General features: G+C 37.8%; 1 long non-coding RNA gene across 20 annotated transcripts in view; it reads right to left on the bottom strand.

The window, feature by feature from the left end:
* Positions 1–5278, bottom strand: part of LOC127918152 (uncharacterized) — a 31995-nt gene extending 26717 nt beyond the window's left edge. For 8 of the 20 annotated variants that reach the window (XR_008099154.1, XR_008099149.1, XR_008099150.1 and 5 more), the window contains exons 1-3: positions 4823–5278; positions 3077–3210; positions 2551–2946 (exon numbers count right to left, since the gene is read on the bottom strand). This is a non-coding gene — a long non-coding RNA (uncharacterized LOC127918152). Of the gene's footprint in view, positions 1–143; positions 544–2416; positions 2947–3076; positions 3211–4822 lie in introns of all 20 variants that reach the window. The other 12 variants (XR_008099147.1, XR_008099139.1, XR_008099140.1 and 9 more) reach the window with 12 other exon arrangements.
* Between the last annotated feature and the right edge of the window lie 14470 nt (positions 5279–19748).

The raw sequence follows: 19748 nt of genomic DNA, 5'->3' as shown, positions 1-19748 counted from the left end.
GATTTAGACCTTGTTTTTTATGGAAAAGTGGTTATTTCTGTAGTTTAATTGCTGCAGTTTGCTGAAAATGGTCCCTATATCGTCTAGTTTGAACAGTTATGTTGAAAACATTGTATCCAGAGTGCATCAAACATGATTTAGACCTTGTTTTTTATGGAAAAGTGGTTATTTCTGTAGTTTAATTGCTGCAGTTTGCTGAAAATGGTCCCTATATCGTCTAGTTTGAACAGTTATGTTGAAAACATTGTATCCAGAGTGCATCAAACATGATTTAGACCTTGTTTTTTATGGAAAAGTGGTTATTTCTGTAGTTTAATTGCTGCAGTTTGCTGAAAATGGTCCCTATCGTCTAGTTTGAACAGTTATGTTGAAAACATTGTATCCAGAGTGCATCAAACATGATTTAGACCTTGTTTTTTATGGAAAAGTGGTTATTTCTGTAGTTTAATTGCTGCAGTTTGCTGAAAATGGTCCCTATATCGTCTAGTTTGAACAGTTATGTTGAAAACATTGTATCCAGAGTGCATCAAACATGATTTAGACCTTGTTTTTATGGAAAAGTGGTTATTTCTGTAGTTTAATTGCTGCAGTTTGCTGAAAATGGTCCCTAGTGTTTCTATCGTCTAGTTTGAACAGTTATGTTGAAAACATTGTATCCAGAGTGCATCAAACATGATTTAGACCTTGTTTTTTATGGAAAAGTGGTTATTTCTGTAGTTTAATTGCTGCAGTTTGCTGAAAATGGTCCCTATCGTCTAGTTTGAACAGTTATGTTGAAAACATTGTATCCAGAGTGCATCAAACATGATTTAGACCTTGTTTTTTATGGAAAAGTGGTTATTTCTGTAGTTTAATTGCTGCAGTTTGCTGAAAATGGTCCCTATCGTCTAGTTTGAACAGTTATGTTGAAAACATTGTATCCAGAGTGCATCAAACATGATTTAGACCTTGTTTTTTATGGAAAAGTGGTTATTTCTGTAGTTTAATTGCTGCAGTTTGCTGAAAATGGTCCCTATCGTCTAGTTTGAAACAGTTATGTTGAAAACATTGTATCCAGAGTGCATCAAACATGATTTAGACCTTGTTTTTTATGGAAAAGTGGTTATTTCTGTAGTTTAATTGCTGCAGTTTGCTGAAAATGGTCCCTATCGTCTAGTTTGAACAGTTATGTTGAAAACATTGTATCCAGAGTGCATCAAACATGATTTAGACCTTGTTTTTTATGAAAAGTGGTTATTTCTGTAGTTTAATTGCTGCAGTTTGCTGAAAATGGTCCCTATTCCTAATCATCTAGTTTGAACAGTTATGTTGAAAACATTGTATCCAGAGTGCATCAAACATGATTTAGACCTTGTTTTTTTATGGAAAAGTGGTTATTTCTGTAGTTTAATTGCTGCAGTTTGCTGAAAATGGTCCCTAGTCGTCTAGTTTGAAACAGTTATGTTGAAAACATTGTATCCAGAGTGCATCAAACATGATTTAGACCTTGTTTTTTATGGAAAAGTGGTTATTTCTGTAGTTTAATTGCTGCAGTTTGCTGAAAATGTCCCTATCGTCTAGTTTGAACAGTTATGTTGAAAACATTGTATCCAGAGTGCATCAAACATGATTTAGACCTTGTTTTTTATGGAAAAGTGGTTATTTCTGTAGTTTAATTGCTGCAGTTTGCTGAAAATGGTCCCTATTTCTATCATCTAGTTTGAACAGTTATGTTGAAAACATTGTATCCAGAGTGCATCAAACATGATTTAGACCTTGTTTTTTATGGAAAAGTGGTTATTTCTGTAGTTTAATTGCTGCAGTTTGCTGAAAATGGTCCCTATCGTCTAGTTTGAACAGTTATGTTGAAAACATTGTATCCAGAGTGCATCAAACATGATTTAGACCTTGTTTTTTATGGAAAAGTGGTTATTTCTGTAGTTTAATTGCTGCAGTTTGCTGAAAATGGTCCCTATCGTCTAGTTTGAACAGTTATGTTGAAAACATTGTATCCAGAGTGCATCAAACATGATTTAGACCTTGTTTTTTATGGAAAAGTGGTTATTTCTGTAGTTTAATTGCTGCAGTTTGCTGAAAATGGTCCCTATCGTCTAGTTTGAACAGTTATGTTGAAAACATTGTATCCAGAGTGCATCAAACATGATTTAGACCTTGTTTTTTATGGAAAAGTGGTTATTTCTGTAGTTTAATTGCTGCAGTTTGCTGAAAATGGTCCCTATCGTCTAGTTTGAACAGTTATGTTGAAAACATTGTATCCAGAGTGCATCAAACATGATTTAGACCTTGTTTTTTATGGAAAAGTGGTTATTTCTGTAGTTTAATTGCTGCAGTTTGCTGAAAATGGTCCCTATATCGTCTAGTTTGAACAGTTATGTTGAAAACATTGTATCCAGAGTGCATCAAACATGATTTAGACCTTGTTTTTTATGGAAAAGTGGTTATTTCTGTAGTTTAATTGCTGCAGTTTGCTGAAAATGGTCCCTATATCGTCTAGTTTGAACAGTTATGTTGAAAACATTGTATCCAGAGTGCATCAAACATGATTTAGACCTTGTTTTTTATGGAAAAGTGGTTATTTCTGTAGTTTAATTGCTGCAGTTTGCTGAAAATGGTCCCTATCGTCTAGTTTGAACAGTTATGTTGAAAACATTGTATCCAGAGTGCATCAAACATGATTTAGACCTTGTTTTTTATGGAAAAGTGGTTATTTCTGTAGTTTAATTGCTGCAGTTTGCTGAAAATGGTCCCTATCGTCTAGTTTGAACAGTTATGTTGAAAACATTGTATCCAGAGTGCATCAAACATGATTTAGACCCTGTTTTATGGAAAAGTGGTTATTTCTGTAGTTTAATTGCTGCAGTTTGCTGAAAATGGTCCCTATATCGTCTAGTTTGAACAGTTATGTTGAAAACATTGTATCCAGAGTGCATCAAACATGATTTAGACCTTGTTTTATGGAAAAGTGGTGATTTCTGTAGTTTAATTGCTGCAGTTTGCTGAAAATGGTCCCTATCGTCTAGTTTGAACAGTTATGTTGAAAACATTGTATCCAGAGTGCATCAAACATGATTTAGACCTTGTTTTTTATTGAAAAGTGGTTATTTCTGTAGTTTAATTGCTGCAGTTTGCTGAAAATGGTCCCTATATCGTCTAGTTTGAACAGTTATGTTGAAAACATTGTATCCAGAGTGCATCAAACATGATTTAGACCTTGTTTTTTATGGAAAAGTGGTTATTTCTGTAGTTTAATTGCTGCAGTTTGCTGAAAATGGTCCCTATCGTCTAGTTTGAACAGTTATGTTGAAAACATTGTATCCAGAGTGCATCAAACATGATTTAGACCTTGTTTTTTATGGAAAAGTGGTTATTTCTGTAGTTTAATTGCTGCAGTTTGCTGAAAATGGTCCACAGTGTTCTAATCATCTAGTTTGAACAGTTATGTTGAAAACATTGTATCCAGAGTGCATCAAACATGATTTAGACCTTGTTTTTTATGGAAAAGTGGTTATTTCTGTAGTTTAATTGCTGCAGTTTGCTGAAAATGGTCCCTAATCGTCTAGTTTGAACAGTTATGTTGAAAACATTGTATCCAGAGTGCATCAAACATGATTTAGACCTTGTTTTTTATGGAAAAGTGGTTATTTCTGTAGTTTAATTGCTGCAGTTTGCTGAAAATGGTCCCTATTTCTATCGTCTAGTTTGAACAGTTATGTTGAAAACATTGTATCCAGAGTGCATCAAACATGATTTAGACCTTGTTTTTTATGGAAAAGTGGTTATTTCTGTAGTTTAATTGCTGCAGTTTGCTGAAAATGGTCCCTATCGTCTAGTTTGAACAGTTATGTTGAAAACATTGTATCCAGAGTGCATCAAACATGATTTAGACCTTGTTTTTTATGGAAAAGTGGTTATTTCTGTAGTTTAATTGCTGCAGTTTGCTGAAAATGGTCCCTATCGTCTAGTTTGAACAGTTATGTTGAAAACATTGTATCCAGAGTGCATCAAACATGATTTAGACCTTGTTTTATGGAAAAGTGGTTATTTCTGTAGTTTAATTGCTGCAGTTTGCTGAAAATGGTCCCTATCGTCTAGTTTGAACAGTTATGTTGAAAACATTGTATCCAGAGTGCATCAAACATGATTTAGACCTTGTTTTTTATGGAAAAGTGGTTATTTCTGTAGTTTAATTGCTGCAGTTTGCTGAAAATGGTCCCTATCGTCTAGTTTGAACAGTTATGTTGAAAACATTGTATCCAGAGTGCATCAAACATGATTTAGACCTTGTTTTTTATGGAAAAGTGGTTATTTCTGTAGTTTAATTGCTGCAGTTTGCTGAAAATGGTCCCAGTGTTCCTATCGTCTAGTTTGAACAGTTATGTTGAAAACATTGTATCCAGAGTGCATCAAACATGATTTAGACCTTGTTTTTTATGGAAAAGTGGTTATTTCTGTAGTTTAATTGCTGCAGTTTGCTGAAAATGGTCCCTGTTTCTATCGTCTAGTTTGAACAGTTATGTTGAAAACATTGTATCCAGAGTGCATCAAACATGATTTAGACCTTGTTTTTTATGGAAAAGTGGTTATTTCTGTAGTTTAATTGCTGCAGTTTGCTGAAAATGGTCCATATCGTCTAGTTTGAACAGTTATGTTGAAAACATTGTATCCAGAGTGCATCAAACATGATTTAGACCTTGTTTTTTATGGAAAAGTGGTTATTTCTGTAGTTTAATTGCTGCAGTTTGCTGAAAATGGTCCCTATCGTCTAGTTTGAACAGTTATGTTGAAAACATTGTATCCAGAGTGCATCAAACATGATTTAGACCTTGTTTTATGGAAAAGTGGTGATTTCTGTAGTTTAATTGCTGCAGTTTGCTGAAAATGGTCCCTATCGTCTAGTTTGAACAGTTATGTTGAAAACATTGTATCCAGAGTGCATCAAACATGATTTAGACCTTGTTTTTTATGGAAAAGTGGTTATTTCTGTAGTTTAATTGCTGCAGTTTGCTGAAAATGGTCCCTGTCGTCTAGTTTGAACAGTTATGTTGAAAACATTGTATCCAGAGTGCATCAAACATGATTTAGACCTTGTTTTTTATTGAAAAGTGGTTATTTCTGTAGTTTAATTGCTGCAGTTTGCTGAAAATGGTCCCTATATCGTCTAGTTTGAACAGTTATGTTGAAAACATTGTATCCAGAGTGCATCAAACATGATTTAGACCTTGTTTTTTATGGAAAAGTGGTTATTTCTGTAGTTTAATTGCTGCAGTTTGCTGAAAATGGTCCCAGTGTTTCTATCATCTAGTTTGAACAGTTATGTTGAAAACATTGTATCCAGAGTGCATCAAACATGATTTAGACCTTGTTTTTTATGGAAAAGTGGTTATTTCTGTAGTTTAATTGCTGCAGTTTGCTGAAAATGGTCCCTATATCATCTAGTTTGAACAGTTATGTTGAAAACATTGTATCCAGAGTGCATCAAACATGATTTAGACCTTGTTTTTTATTTGCTGAAAATTGTCCATGGAAAAGTGGTTATTTCTGCATCAAACATGTTTAATTGCTGCAGTTTGCTGAAAAATGGTCCCTATCGTCTAGTTTGAACAGTTATGTTGAAAACATTGTATCCAGAGTGCATCAAACATGATTTAGACCTTGTTTTTTATGGAAAAGTGGTTATTTCTGTAGTTTAATTGCTGCAGTTTGCTGAAAATGGTCCCAGTATCGTCTAGTTTGAACAGTTATGTTGAAAACATTGTATCCAGAGTGCATCAAACATGATTTAGACCTTGTTTTTTATGAAAAGTGGTTATTTCTGTAGTTTAATTGCTGCAGTTTGCTGAAAATGGTCCCAGTGTTCCTAATCATCTAGTTTGAACAGTTATGTTGAAAACATTGTATCCAGAGTGCATCAAACATGATTTAGACCTTGTTTTTTATGGAAAAGTGGTTATTTCTGTAGTTTAATTGCTGCAGTTTGCTGAAAATGGTCCCAGTTGTTCCATCATCTAGTTTGAACAGTTATGTTGAAAACATTGTATCCAGAGTGCATCAAACATGATTTAGACCTTGTTTTTTATGGAAAAGTGGTTATTTCTGTAGTTTAATTGCTGCAGTTTGCTGAAAATGGTCCCAGTGTTCCTAATCATCTAGTTTGAACAGTTATGTTGAAAACATTGTATCCAGAGTGCATCAAACATGATTTAGACCTTGTTTTTTTATGGAAAAGTGGTTATTTCTGTAGTTTAATTGCTGCAGTTTGCTGAAAATGGTCCACAGTTGTTCCAATCATCTAGTTTGAACAGTTCTGTAAAAACATTGTATCCAGAGTGCATCAAACATGATTTAGACCTTGTTTTTTATGGAAAAGTGGTTATTTCTGCAGTTCAATTGCTGCAGTTTGCTGAAAATTGTCCACAGTGTTTCTATCATCTGTTTGAACAGTTATGTTTAAAACATTGTATCCAGAGTGCATCAAACATGATTTAGACCTTGTTTTTTATGGAAAAGTGGTTATTTCTGTAGTTTAATTGCTGCAACTTGCTGAAAATTGTTGCTATCATCTAGTTTGAACAGTTCCATTGTATCCAGAGTGCATCAAACATGATTTAGACCTTTTTTTTATGGAAAAGTTGCTTCTGTAAATTGTTTGTTTGAACAGTTCTGTTGAAAACATTGTATCCAGAGTGCATCAAACATGATTTAGACCTTGTTTTTTATGGAAAAGTGGTTATTTCTGCAGTTCAATTGCTGCAGTTTGCTGAAAATGGTCCACAGTGTTTCTATCATCTAGTTTGAACAGTTATGTTGAAAACATTGTATCCAGAGTGCATCAAACATGATTTAGACCTTGTTTTTGGAAAAGTGGTTATTTCTGTAGTTTAATTGCTGCAGTTTGCTGAAAATGGTCCCAGTGTTTCTATCATCTAGTTTGAACAGTTATGTTTAAAACATTGTATCCAGAGTGCATCAAACATGATTTTAGACCTTGTTTTTTATGGAAAAGTGGTTATTTCTGTAGTTTAATTGCTGCAGTTTGCTGAAAATGGTCCCTAATCATCTAGTTTGAACAGTTATGTTGAAAACATTGTATCCAGAGTGCATCAAACATGATTTAGACCTTGTTTTTGGAAAAGTGGTTATTTCTGTAGTTTAATTGCTGCAGTTTGCTGAAAATTTTCCACAGTGTTCCAATCATCTAGTTTGAACAGTTATGTAAAAACATTGTATCCAGAGTGCATCAAACATGATTTTAGACCTTGTTTTTTATGGAAAAGTGGTTATTTCTGTAGTTCAATTGCTGCAACTTGCTGAAAATGTCCACAGTCCCTAATCATCTAGTTTGAACAGTTCTGTAAAAAACATTGTATCCAGAGTGCATCAAACATGATTTAGACCTTGTTTGTGGAAAAGTGGTTATTTCTGTAGTTCAATTGCTGCAGTTTGCTGAAAATTTTCCACAGTTGTTCCAATCATCTAGTTTGAACAGTTCTGTAAAAACATTGTTTCCAGAGTGCATCAAACATGATTTTAGACCTTGTTTTTTATGGAAAAGTGGTTATTTCTGTAGTTCAATTGCTGCAGTTTGCTGAAAATTGTCCACAGTGTTTCTATCATCCTGGTTTGAACAGTTATGTTTAAAACATTGTATCCAGAGTGCATCAAACATGATTTTAGACCTTGTTTGTGGAAAAGTGGTTATTTCTGTAGTTCAATTGCTGCAGTTTGCTGAAAATTGTCCCTGTTTCTATCATCTAGTTTGAACAGTTCTGTTGAAAACATTGTTTCCAGAGTGCATCAAACATGATTTAGACCTTGTTTTATGGAAAAGTGGTTATTTCTGCAGTTCAATTGCTGCAGTTTGCTGAAAATTGTCCACAGTGTTTCTATCATCCTGGTTTGAACAGTTATGTTTAAAACATTGTATCCAGAGTGCATCAAACATGATTTTAGACCTTGTTTGTGGAAAAGTGGTTATTTCTGTAGTTCAATTGCTGCAACTTGCTGAAAATTGTCCACAGTGTTCCTACCATCTAGCTTGAACAGTTCTGTAAAACATTGTTACCAGATTGCATCAAACATGATTTTAGACCTTGTTTGTGGAAAAGTGTTTTTTTCTGCAGTTCAATTGCTGCAACTTGCTGAAAATTGTCCATAGTGTTTCTATCATCCTGGTTTGAACAGGTATGTTTAAAACGTGTCCAGAGTGCATCAAACATGATTTTAGACCTTGTTTGTGGAAAAGTGGTTATTTTTGTAATTCAATTGCTGCAACTTGCTGAAAATTGTCCACAGTGTTCCTACCATCTAGCTTGAACAGTTCTGTAAAAAATGTACTTTCAGAGTGTAACCAAACATGATTTTAGACCTTGTTTGTGTAAGGGAAGTCCCCCTGTATTGGACAAAAATGAATGGCAAGTCATTGGCATCGGACAAACCATATACACATTGGCCAATACCACCCAATTCGGCGTTGATTCATGCAAAGTGTATTGCAAATGCCATATGGCAATTGCCAGTTGTAACACTTTAAAAATTCAACAGGGGGCAAATGCGCTCCACCGGGTTTTTCATATTGGATATGTAACCCAAGTCAATGTCCAAAAGTAAAATTTTGAAAAAATGAAATTTTTTCAAAACTTATCACCCCTTAAAAAGTGCTTTCTGGACCGTTTTTCGAAATTCTTTCGATTTTTTTGTCAATTACACATGTGTAAGAACTGTATGAATATACTTTTGTCCAATTTTATTATCATATTTTTTTTTTTTTTTTTTTTTACATGCGCATAAGGAATATGTTTTGTCCAATTCCAATATGATTTCATAGGAAGTCAAAAGTCAAAAGTCAAAAATGTCAAAATTTTGTAAAAACTTCACACACCCATAAAAAAGTGCTTTCTGGACCGTTTTTCGAAATTCTTTCGATTTTTTGTCAATTACACATGTGTAAGAACTGTATGAATATACTTTTGTCCAATTTTATTATCATAATTTTTTTTTTTTTTTACATGCGCATAAGGAATATGTTTTGTCCAATTCCAATATGATTTCATAGGAAGTCAAAAGTCAAAAGTCAAAAATGTCAATTTTGTAAAAACTTCACACACCCTTAAAAAGTGCTTTCTGGACCGTTTTTTTAATTCTTTCAATTTTTTTGTCAATTACACATGTGTAAGAACTGTATGAATATACTTTTGTCCAATTTTATTATCATATTTTTTAATATTTTTTTAAATTAAAGGAATTTTTTTGTGGGCCAAATGACATAAGAAATTTGACATGCTCAAAAATCCTGCAGAAATGCAAAATTGACTGGCCTGATGAACTCGGGATGGCCGGGCAGTGATAGTTGTTCCTTTCCATCACTCGTTGTGTTGACTTCATCATGTCCATTTTGTGATGTTTTTTCACTATATAATCATATTGCAAGTGCACGTGCATTTGCAATATGTTTCAATGTGCATTTACCATATGAAATTTGACCTTGCTCAAAAATGCAAAATTGACTGGTCTGATGAACACAGGATGGCCGAGCAGTGATAGTTGTACATTTCCATCACTCGTTGTGTTGATTTCATCATCTCCGTTAGGTGATGTTGTTTCACTATAGAATCATATTGTAAGTGCACGTGCATTTGCAATATGTTTCAATGTGCATTTACCATATGAAATTTGACCTTGCTCAAAAATGCAAAATTGACTGGTCTGATGAACACAGGATGGCCGAGCAGTGAGAGTTGTACCTTTCCATCACTCGTTGTGTTGATTTCATCATGTCCATTTGTTTATGTTTTCTCACTTTTGCAAAGTCACTGTGCATTTGCAATATGGTTCAATGGGCAGGTACCATCACGAATTTGTCATGCTATAAAAATCCTGCAGGAATGTGAAATTGACTGGCCTGATGAACACAGGATGGCCTGGCAGTGATAGTTGTTCCTTTCCATCACTCGTTGTGTTGATTTCATCATGTCCATTAGGTGATGTTTTTCACTATAGAATCATATTGCAAATGCACGTGCATTGTTGTGCAACTGGTAACCCAAAAATAAAAATATGGTTGTAAATGCATTTACCGGGACGCCTATTGTCCATGCCCGCTATGGGAGTACCCTACTACGGCCCTCTATCTATGGAGTCCGTCCTGAGTGCTTTATGGACTGTTTAAAATATTCTGATGGATACGCATGTTGTGCAACTGGTGATTGAAAATAGGCACCTGGTAACCCCCAAAAAATAAGCTTGTAAATGCATTTACCGGTCATTCTGATATTAATGCTCGCTATGGGAACACAGGATGGCCGGGCAGTGATAGTTGTACATTTCCATCACTCGTTGTGTTGATTTCATCATGTCCATTAGGTGATGTTTTTACACTATAGAATCATATTGCAAGTGCACGCGCATTTGCAATATGTTTCAATGTGCATTTACCATATGAAATTTGACATGCTCAAAAATGCAAAATTGACTGGTCTGATGGACACAGGATGGCCGAGCAGTGATAGTTGTACATTTCCATCACTCGTTGTGTTGTTTTCATCATGTCCATTAGGTGATGTTTTTTCACTATAGAATCATATTGCAAATGCACGTGCATTGTTGTGCAACTGGTAACCCAAAAATAAAAATATGGTTGTAAATGCATTTACCGGGACGCCTATTGTCCATGCCCGCTATGGGAGTACCCTACTACGGCCCTCTATCTATTGAGTCCGTCCTGAGTGCTTTATGGACTGTTTAAAATATTCTGATGGATTCGCATGTTGTGCAACTGGTGATTGAAAATAGGCACCTGGTAACCCCCAAAAAAAATATGCTTGTAAATGCATTTACCGGTCATTCTGATATTAATGCTCGCTATGGGAACACAGGATGGCCGGGCAGTGATAGTTGTACATTTCCATCACTCGTTGTGTTGATTTCATCATGTCCATTAGGTGATGTTTTTACACTATAGAATCATATTGCAAGTGCACGCGCATTTGCAATATGTTTCAATGTGCATTTACCATATGAAATTTGACATGCTCAAAAATGCAAAATTGACTGGTCTGATGGACACAGGATGGCCGAGCAGTGATAGTTGTACATTTCCATCACTCGTTGTGTTGTTTTCATCATGTCCATTAGGTGATGTTTTTCACTATAGAATCATATTGCAAATGCACGTGCATTGTTGTGCAACTGGTAACCCAAAAATAAAAATATGGTTGTAAATGCATTTACCGGGACGCCTATTGTCCATGCCCGCTATGGGAGTACCCTACTACGGCCCTCTATCTATTGAGTCCGTCCTGAGTGCTTTATGGACTGTTTAAAATATTCTGATGGATTCGCATGTTGTGCAACTGGTGATTGAAAATAGGCACCTGGTAACCCCCCCAAAAAATATGCTTGTAAATGCATTTACCGGTCATTCTGATATTAATGCTCGCTATGGGAACACAGGATGGCCGGGCAGTGATAGTTGTACATTTCCATCACTCGTTGTGTTGATTTCATCATGTCCATTAGGTGATGTTTTTTCACTATAGAATCATATTGCAAGTGCACGTGCATTTGCAATATGTTTCAATGTGCATTTACCATATGAAATTTGACCTTGCTCAAAAATGCAAAATTGACTGGTCTGATGAACACAGGATGGCCGAGCAGTGAGAGTTGTACCTTTCCATCACTCGTTGTGTTGATTTCATCATGTCCATTTGTTTATGTTTTCTCACTTTTGCAAAGTCACTGTGCATTTGCAATATGGTTCAATGGGCAGGTACTATCACGAATTTGTCATGCTATAAAAATCCTGCAGGAATGTGAAATTGACTGGCCTGATGAACACAGGATGGCCTGGCAGTGATAGTTGTTCCTTTCCATCACTCGTTGTGTTGATTTCATCATGTCCATTAGGTGATGTTTTTCACTATAGAATCATATTGCAAATGCACGTGCATTGTTGTGCAACTGGTAACCCAAAAATAAAAATATGGTTGTAAATGCATTTACCGGGACGCCTATTGTCCATGCCCGCTATGGGAGTACCCTACTACGGCCCTCTATCTATGGAGTCCGTCCTGAGTGCTTTATGGACTGTTTAAAATATTCTGATGGATACGCATGTTGTGCAACTGGTGATTGAAAATAGGCACCTGGTAACCCCCAAAAAATAAGCTTGTAAATGCATTTACCGGTCATTCTGATATTAATGCTCGCTATGGGAACACAGGATGGCCGGGCAGTGATAGTTGTACATTTCCATCACTCGTTGTGTTGATTTCATCATGTCCATTAGGTGATGTTTTTACACTATAGAATCATATTGCAAGTGCACGCGCATTTGCAATATGTTTCAATGTGCATTTACCATATGAAATTTGACATGCTCAAAAATGCAAAATTGACTGGTCTGATGGACACAGGATGGCCGAGCAGTGATAGTTGTACATTTCCATCACTCGTTGTGTTGTTTTCATCATGTCCATTAGGTGATGTTTTTTCACTATAGAATCATATTGCAAATGCACGTGCATTGTTGTGCAACTGGTAACCCAAAAATAAAAATATGGTTGTAAATGCATTTACCGGGACGCCTATTGTCCATGCCCGCTATGGGAGTACCCTACTACGGCCCTCTATCTATTGAGTCCGTCCTGAGTGCTTTATGGACTGTTTAAAATATTCTGATGGATTCGCATGTTGTGCAACTGGTGATTGAAAATAGGCACCTGGTAACCCCCAAAATATGCTATGCTGTAAATGCATTTACCGGTCATTCTGATATTAATGCTCGCTATGGGAACACAGGATGGCCGGGCAATGATAGTTGTACATTTCCATCACTCGTTGTGTTGATTTCATCATGTCCATTAGGTGATGTTTTTACACTATAGAATCATATTGCAAGTGCACGCGCATTTGCAATATGTTTCAATGTGCATTTACCATATGAAATTTGACATGCTCAAAAATGCAAAATTGACTGGTCTGATGGACACAGGATGGCCGAGCAGTGATAGTTGTACATTTCCATCACTCGTTGTGTTGTTTTCATCATGTCCATTAGGTGATGTTTTTCACTATAGAATCATATTGCAAATGCACGTGCATTGTTGTGCAACTGGTAACCCAAAAATAAAAATATGGTTGTAAATGCATTTACCGGGACGCCTATTGTCCATGCCCGCTATGGGAGTACCCTACTACGGCCCTCTATCTATTGAGTCCGTCCTGAGTGCTTTATGGACTGTTTAAAATATTCTGATGGATTCGCATGTTGTGCAACTGGTGATTGAAAATAGGCACCTGGTAACCCCCAAAAATATGCTTGTAAATGCATTTACCGGTCATTCTGATATTAATGCTCGCTATGGGAACACAGGATGGCCGGGCAGTGATAGTTGTACATTTCCATCACTCGTTGTGTTGATTTCATCATGTCCATTAGGTGATGTTTTTTCACTATAGAATCATATTGCAAGTGCACGCGCATTTGCAATATGTTTCAATGTGCATTTACCATATGAAATTTGACATGCTCAAAAATGCAAAATTGACTGGTCTGATGAACACAGGATGGCCGAGCAGTGATAGTTGTACATTTCCATCACTCGTTGTGTTGATTTCATCATGAACATTAGGTGATGTTTTTTCACTATAGAATCATATTGTAAGTGCACGTGCATTTGCAATATGTTTCAATGTGCATTTACCATATGAAATTTGACATGCTCAAAAATGCAAAATTGACTGGTCTGATGAACACAGGATGGCCGAGCAGTGATAGTTGTACATTTCCATCACTCGTTGTGTTGATTTCATCATGTCCATTTGTTTATGTTTTCTCACTTTTGCAAAGTCACTGTGCATTTGCAATATGGTTCAATGGGCAGGTACCATCACGAATTTGTCATGCTATAAAAATCCTGCAGGAATGTGAAATTGACTGGCCCGATGAACTCGGGATGGCTGGGCAGTGATTCTGGTTCATCTCAATGGCTCGTTAGGGTTGATTTCAGAATGTCACTTTTGGTGATGGTACCTCACCGTTTAAACATATTGCTAATGTACAAAAGTCAACTAGCAAGTCAGTGTCCACCAGTCAATTAGATGTCATTCTGACACCAAACTGATACAAATTGACACTAAACCCACTTTTTCCAACCTGTTTAGTAGCCAACTATCACACACTTCAGAGCTGGCCCAAAATTCACAACGCCTTTGGTTCAAACCATAAAAAAACATAAAACATGTAGTTACGTTCTAGCTGCGGGTCCATTTCTTATGTTACGTGTAGGCCTAGCTGAGGCGACCCCGAATCCTAAGTTTCGGCTCGATCGGTCATTTGGTGTCCGAGCAAAACCCTAATTGGTGCTGAAAATCCACTTTTTCCATGACTTGCTACGGGGTCCTTGAATGAGCTATCGGACAGAAACGTTGGGGTCTGTCTATATGGGCCGAGACGGTCGCAATGCACCTAGTCTTGTGTCTCTGAGACATTTCTAAATGTCGCCATTTTCGTAATGGTCAAAATGAATTGAAGTCATTGCAAATGTACGAAGCTGTTTCTCGGTCCGAGAACCGTCTAGAGCCACGTAACTCACCACGCACTATCGACCTGAGGTCTAGAACAGGATTCTAAAGTTTCGTAACTCTAGGTCTGACGGTTCTTTTTTAGCTCGAACAAAGCTAACTATTGGAGGCACTGTCTGTCTCTACAAACCCCAATACGTCCCTCCTTCCAAGTTGTGTGTCTGTGTGATTTAGTTTTCCTTTGAAATTTTATGGGAAAAATGACTGATTTACAGTTCATGGGGGTTGCCTAATCACACATATGAAGTTTTGGACAGATCTGACTTTTTAACCCCTCGAAACAGCCCCTGAGACACCAATTAAGGCACTTCCGGTTGTCACAGGAAGCTATAAGTCAACACATATCCTCACTGGGCTATGCTTTTACAGAATCCTGAGTTTTAAGTCCTTACGTTAAGAATTGACTGATTTACACAGGGTTGAATGCACTATGTCTATCAAACTGCAGGCAGGTAATGGAAAAACACTTTTAGGGTGATTTTAACCACTTCCGGTTGGTCCAGGAAGCTTAGAATCAACACAGGTAGACCTCATACTGGCCTGATGGACTGTCATCAAAGACAGGTTCATACGGCATTCATAACCCATATAGACTTCAGGTTGAATTTAGGGGTTCAGGCAATGTATTCCTATGGGGAGAGAAGTCAATGCAAACTCTTTGAAGTAAACACCTTCTTTTAACTATTAAGGGTTAATGCCACACGGTCAAGGTTAGGCTTGCACGGATCGGAAGGACCTTAGGAACGTACCTGAGGTCGAATTGTGCTTCTCACCCTAACGGTTCTCTCACTGTCACCCAAAAGCAAATGACGTTGTGGGGCAGGCTTCATTTTGGGCCTACTTTTCTAATGGTCGCTGCGCTCAGACCGAGCGAGCTACGGTCAAGCGGGATATCTCGTTGAACTCGGCACGGCCTAGAGATTATGTTTATGCCATTGCCTGCTCTCTGTGTCTTTGAGAACCGCACTTTTTCACTCCAGCCTTGCTGTGTGTGCGTGTGAGAGCTTTTCTTTGACATCTGTTGGGAGAAATGACTGATTTACAGTTCATGAGGGTTACCTAGTCACACATATGAAGTTTTGAAAAGATCTGACCTTTTTAACCCTTGGAAACTGCCACTGTGACATCATTAAAGGCACTTCCGGTTGGCACAGGAAGCTATAAGTAAACCCATGTCTTGATTGACATAGAAACTTACAGAATCCTGAGTTTTAAGTCTTTAAGTTAAGAATTGACTGATCTACGATCTACACAGGGTTGAATGTAGTCATTTTCACCTTTGAAGGTTATGTACATCAAAACACCTTTTGGGTCAATTTAACCACTTCCGGTTGCTTCAGGAAGCTTAGAATCGGCACAGGTAGACCTCATAGTGAGCTGATGGACTGTCATAGAAGACAGGTTCATAAGGCATTCTTAACCCACATAGGCCTCAGGTTGAATTTAGAGGTGCAGGCAATGTATTCCTATGGGGAGAGAAGTCAATGCAAACTGTTTGAAGTAAACACCTTATTTTAACTGTTAAGGGTTAATGCCACATGGTCAAGGTTAGGCTTGCACGGATCGGGAGGACCTCAGGAACGTACCTGAGGTCGAATTGTGCTTCTCACCCTAACGGTTCTCTCACTGTCACCCAAAAGCAAATGACATTGAGGGCCAGGCTTCATTTTGGTTCTGCTTTTTTTCAAGGTCACTGCACTCAGAGCGAGCTACGGTCAAGCGGGGCGTCTCGTTGAACTCGGCACAGTCTGGAGACTATGGTGATGCCATTTTTTGTGTTGATTTCAGAATGCCATTTTGGTGATGGTCCCTCTCCGTTTAAACATATTGCAAATGTACAAAAGTCAACTAGCAAGTCAGTGTCCATCAGTCAATTAGATGTCATTTTGACACCAAACTGATACCAATTGACACCAAACCCACTTTTTCCAACTCATTTAGAAGCCAACTATCATATATGTCAGAGCAGGCCCATAATTCACAGCGCCATTAGTTTAAAACATAATAAAAACGTAAAACACATAGTTACGTTCTAGCTGCGGGTCCAGGTCGGACATTATGTGAAGGCCTATGTGAGGCGACCCCGAATCCCGAGTTTCGGCTCGATAGGTCCTTCGGTGCCCGAGTAAAACCCTAATTGGTGCTGAAAATCCACTTTTTTCCATGCCTTGCTATGGGGTCCTTGAATGAGCTATCGGACCGAAACGTTGGGGTCCGTCTCTATGGGCCGAGCCGGTTTCAATGCACCTAGTCTTGTGTCTCTGAGACTTTTCTAAATGTCGCCATTTTCGTAATGGTCAAAATGAATTGAAGTCATTGCAAATGTACGAGGCTATTTCTCGGTCCGAGAACCTTCTAGAGCCACCTAACTCACCACGCACTATCGACCCGAGGTCTAGAACAGGTTTCTAAAGTTTCGGAACTCTAGGTCTGACGGTTCTTTTTTAGCTCGAACAAAGCTAACTATTGGAGGCACTGTCTGTCTCTACAAATCCCAATACGTCCCTCCTTCCAAGTTGTGTGTCTGTGTGATTTAGTTTTCCTTTGAAATTTTATGGGAAAAATGACTGATTTACAGTTCATGGGGGTTGCCTAATCACACATATGAAGTTTTGGACAGATCTGACTTTTTTTACCCCTCGAAACAGCCCCTGAGACACCAATTAAGGCACTTCCGGTTGTCACAGGAAGCTATAAGTCAAAACATATCCTCACTGGGCTATGCTTTTACAGAATCCTGAGTTTTAAGTCTTTACGTTAAGAATTGACTGATTTACACAGGGTTGAATGCACTATGTCTATCAAACTGCAGGCAGGTAATGGAAAAACACTTTTAGGGTGATTTTAACCACTTCCGGTTGGTCCAGGAAGCTTAGAATCAACACAGGTAGACCTCACACTGGCCTGATGGACTGTTACCAAAGACAGGTTCATACGGCATTCATAACCCATATAGACTTCAGGTTGAATTTAGGGGTAAAGGCAATGTATTCCTATGGGGAGAGAAGTCAATGCAAACTCTTTGAAGTAAACACCTTCTTTTAACTATTAAGGGTTAATGCCACACGGTCAACGTTAGGCTTGCACGGATCGGAAGGACCTTAGGAACGTACCTGAGGTCGAATTGTGCTTCTCACCCTAACGGTTCTCTCACTGTCACCCAAAAGCAAATGACGTTGTGGGGCAGGCTTCATTTTGGGCCTAATTTTCTAATGGTCGCTGTGCTTAGACCGAGCGAGCTACGGTCAAGCGGGATATCTCGTTGAACTCGGCACGGCCTAGAGATTATTATGTTTATGCCATTGCCTGCTCTCTGTGTCTTTGAGAACCGCACTTTTCACTCCATCCTTGCTGTGTGTGCGTGTGAGAGATTTTCTTTGACATCTGTTGGGAGAAATGACTGATTTACAGTTCATGAGGGTTACCTAGTCACACATATGAAGTTTTGAAAAGATCTGACCTTTTTAACCCATGGAAACTGCCACTGTGACACCATTAAAGGCACTTCCGGTTGGCACAGGAAGCTATAAATAAACTCATATCATGATTGGGGTATGCCTTTACAGAATCCTGAGTTTTAAGTCTTTACGTTAAGAACTGAGTTATTTACGGAGGGTTTAGTGAGTGTGTGTTATTTCAGAAAATCATAGAAAATCACAGAAATCTCGCAGAGCTCCGCAGCACACTTTAAAAAGATTCGTAAGAACAACCTGCAACTGGATCTGTAACCGTTGAAAAAAAAAAACACCTATCCGTGAACATCACCAAGGTGTCGTTGTACGATTTCTCTTAAATGACGATAGATAAATGGCTGGTTCTTTTTTATTGACACCGGAGGCTCCTTGACTTTGACGTGAAGTGGAAAAATAATTTCTCTATTTTCATTTTGGACCTTTAATCCCAGATAAATGGCCATAACTCAAAAACCGTTGAGGCCTAGACGCCATCTTGTTCGGGGCCAACTGCCCATTATGCCGCCCCTACGCTCACCGAGTTTCGGCTTCTAAATATTTTCAGTTTTCGAGATAAGGCCCCGTCGTGAATCGTGATGTTTTGTAGCAATAGCCATATGATTGCTTATGCCCTCTTGTGGGAATTTCCGGGACATGGGAAAAATGACATAAATCTTATTATTTTTGTAAAACGGAAACCGAATGTCCGACAACGTTCATTTGATGACTTCCTGGTAGGTCCGGCCCTGCCGCTCGGCCCGACGCCGTCCGCGAATTTTACAAACGATTTCGGACGTCTAGTAAGGGACCGTACATTTGCAATATGGACTTTCTCACTAACCATACAGGTACTGCCGAATTCTTCCCTTAAGGTATGGAAAGGTGGTTATTTCTGCAGTTCAATTGCTGCAACTTGCTGAACATTTTCCACAGTTGTTCCAATCATCTAGTTTGAACAGTTCTGTAAAAAGCATTGTTTCCAGAGTGCATCAAACATGATTTTAGACCTTGTTTGTGGAAAAGTGGTTATTTCTGTAGTTCAATTGCTGCAACTTGCTGAAAATTGTCCACAGTGTTCCTAATCATCTAGTTTGAACAGTTCTGTAAAAAGCATTGTTTCCAGAGTGCATCAAACATGATTTTAGACCTTTTGCTGCAACTTGCTGAAAATTGTCCACAGTGTTCCTAATCATCTAGTTTGAACAGTTCTGTAAAAAGCATTGTTTCCAGAGTGCATCAAACATGATTTTAGACCTTGTTTGTGGAAAAGTGGTTATTTCTGCAGTTCAATTGCTGCAACTTGCTGAAAATTGTCCACAGTGTTTCTATCATCCTGGTTTGAACAGGTATGTTTAAAACGTGTCCAGATTGCATCAAACATGATTTTAGACCTTGTTTGTGGAAAAGTGGTTATTTCTGTAGTTCAATTGCTGCAACTTGCTGAAAATTGTCCACAGTGTTCCTAATCATCTAGTTTGAACAGTTCTGTAAAAAGCATTGTTTCCAGAGTGCATCAAACATGATTTTAGACCTTGTTTGTGGAAAAGTGGTTATTTCTGCAGTTCAATTGCTGCAACTTGCTGAACATTTTCCACAGTTGTTCCAATCATCTAGTTTGAACAGTTCTGTAAAAAGCATTGTTTCCAGAGTGCATCAAACATGATTTTAGACCTTGTTTGTGGAAAAGTGGTTACTTCTGTAGTTCAATTGCTG

The sequence above is a fragment of the Oncorhynchus keta genome, unplaced genomic scaffold, assembly GCF_023373465.1.
Source record: "Oncorhynchus keta strain PuntledgeMale-10-30-2019 unplaced genomic scaffold, Oket_V2 Un_contig_1341_pilon_pilon, whole genome shotgun sequence".
NCBI lineage: Eukaryota > Metazoa > Chordata > Actinopteri > Salmoniformes > Salmonidae > Oncorhynchus > Oncorhynchus keta.
This window is presented reverse-complemented; position numbering and strand designations above follow the sequence as displayed.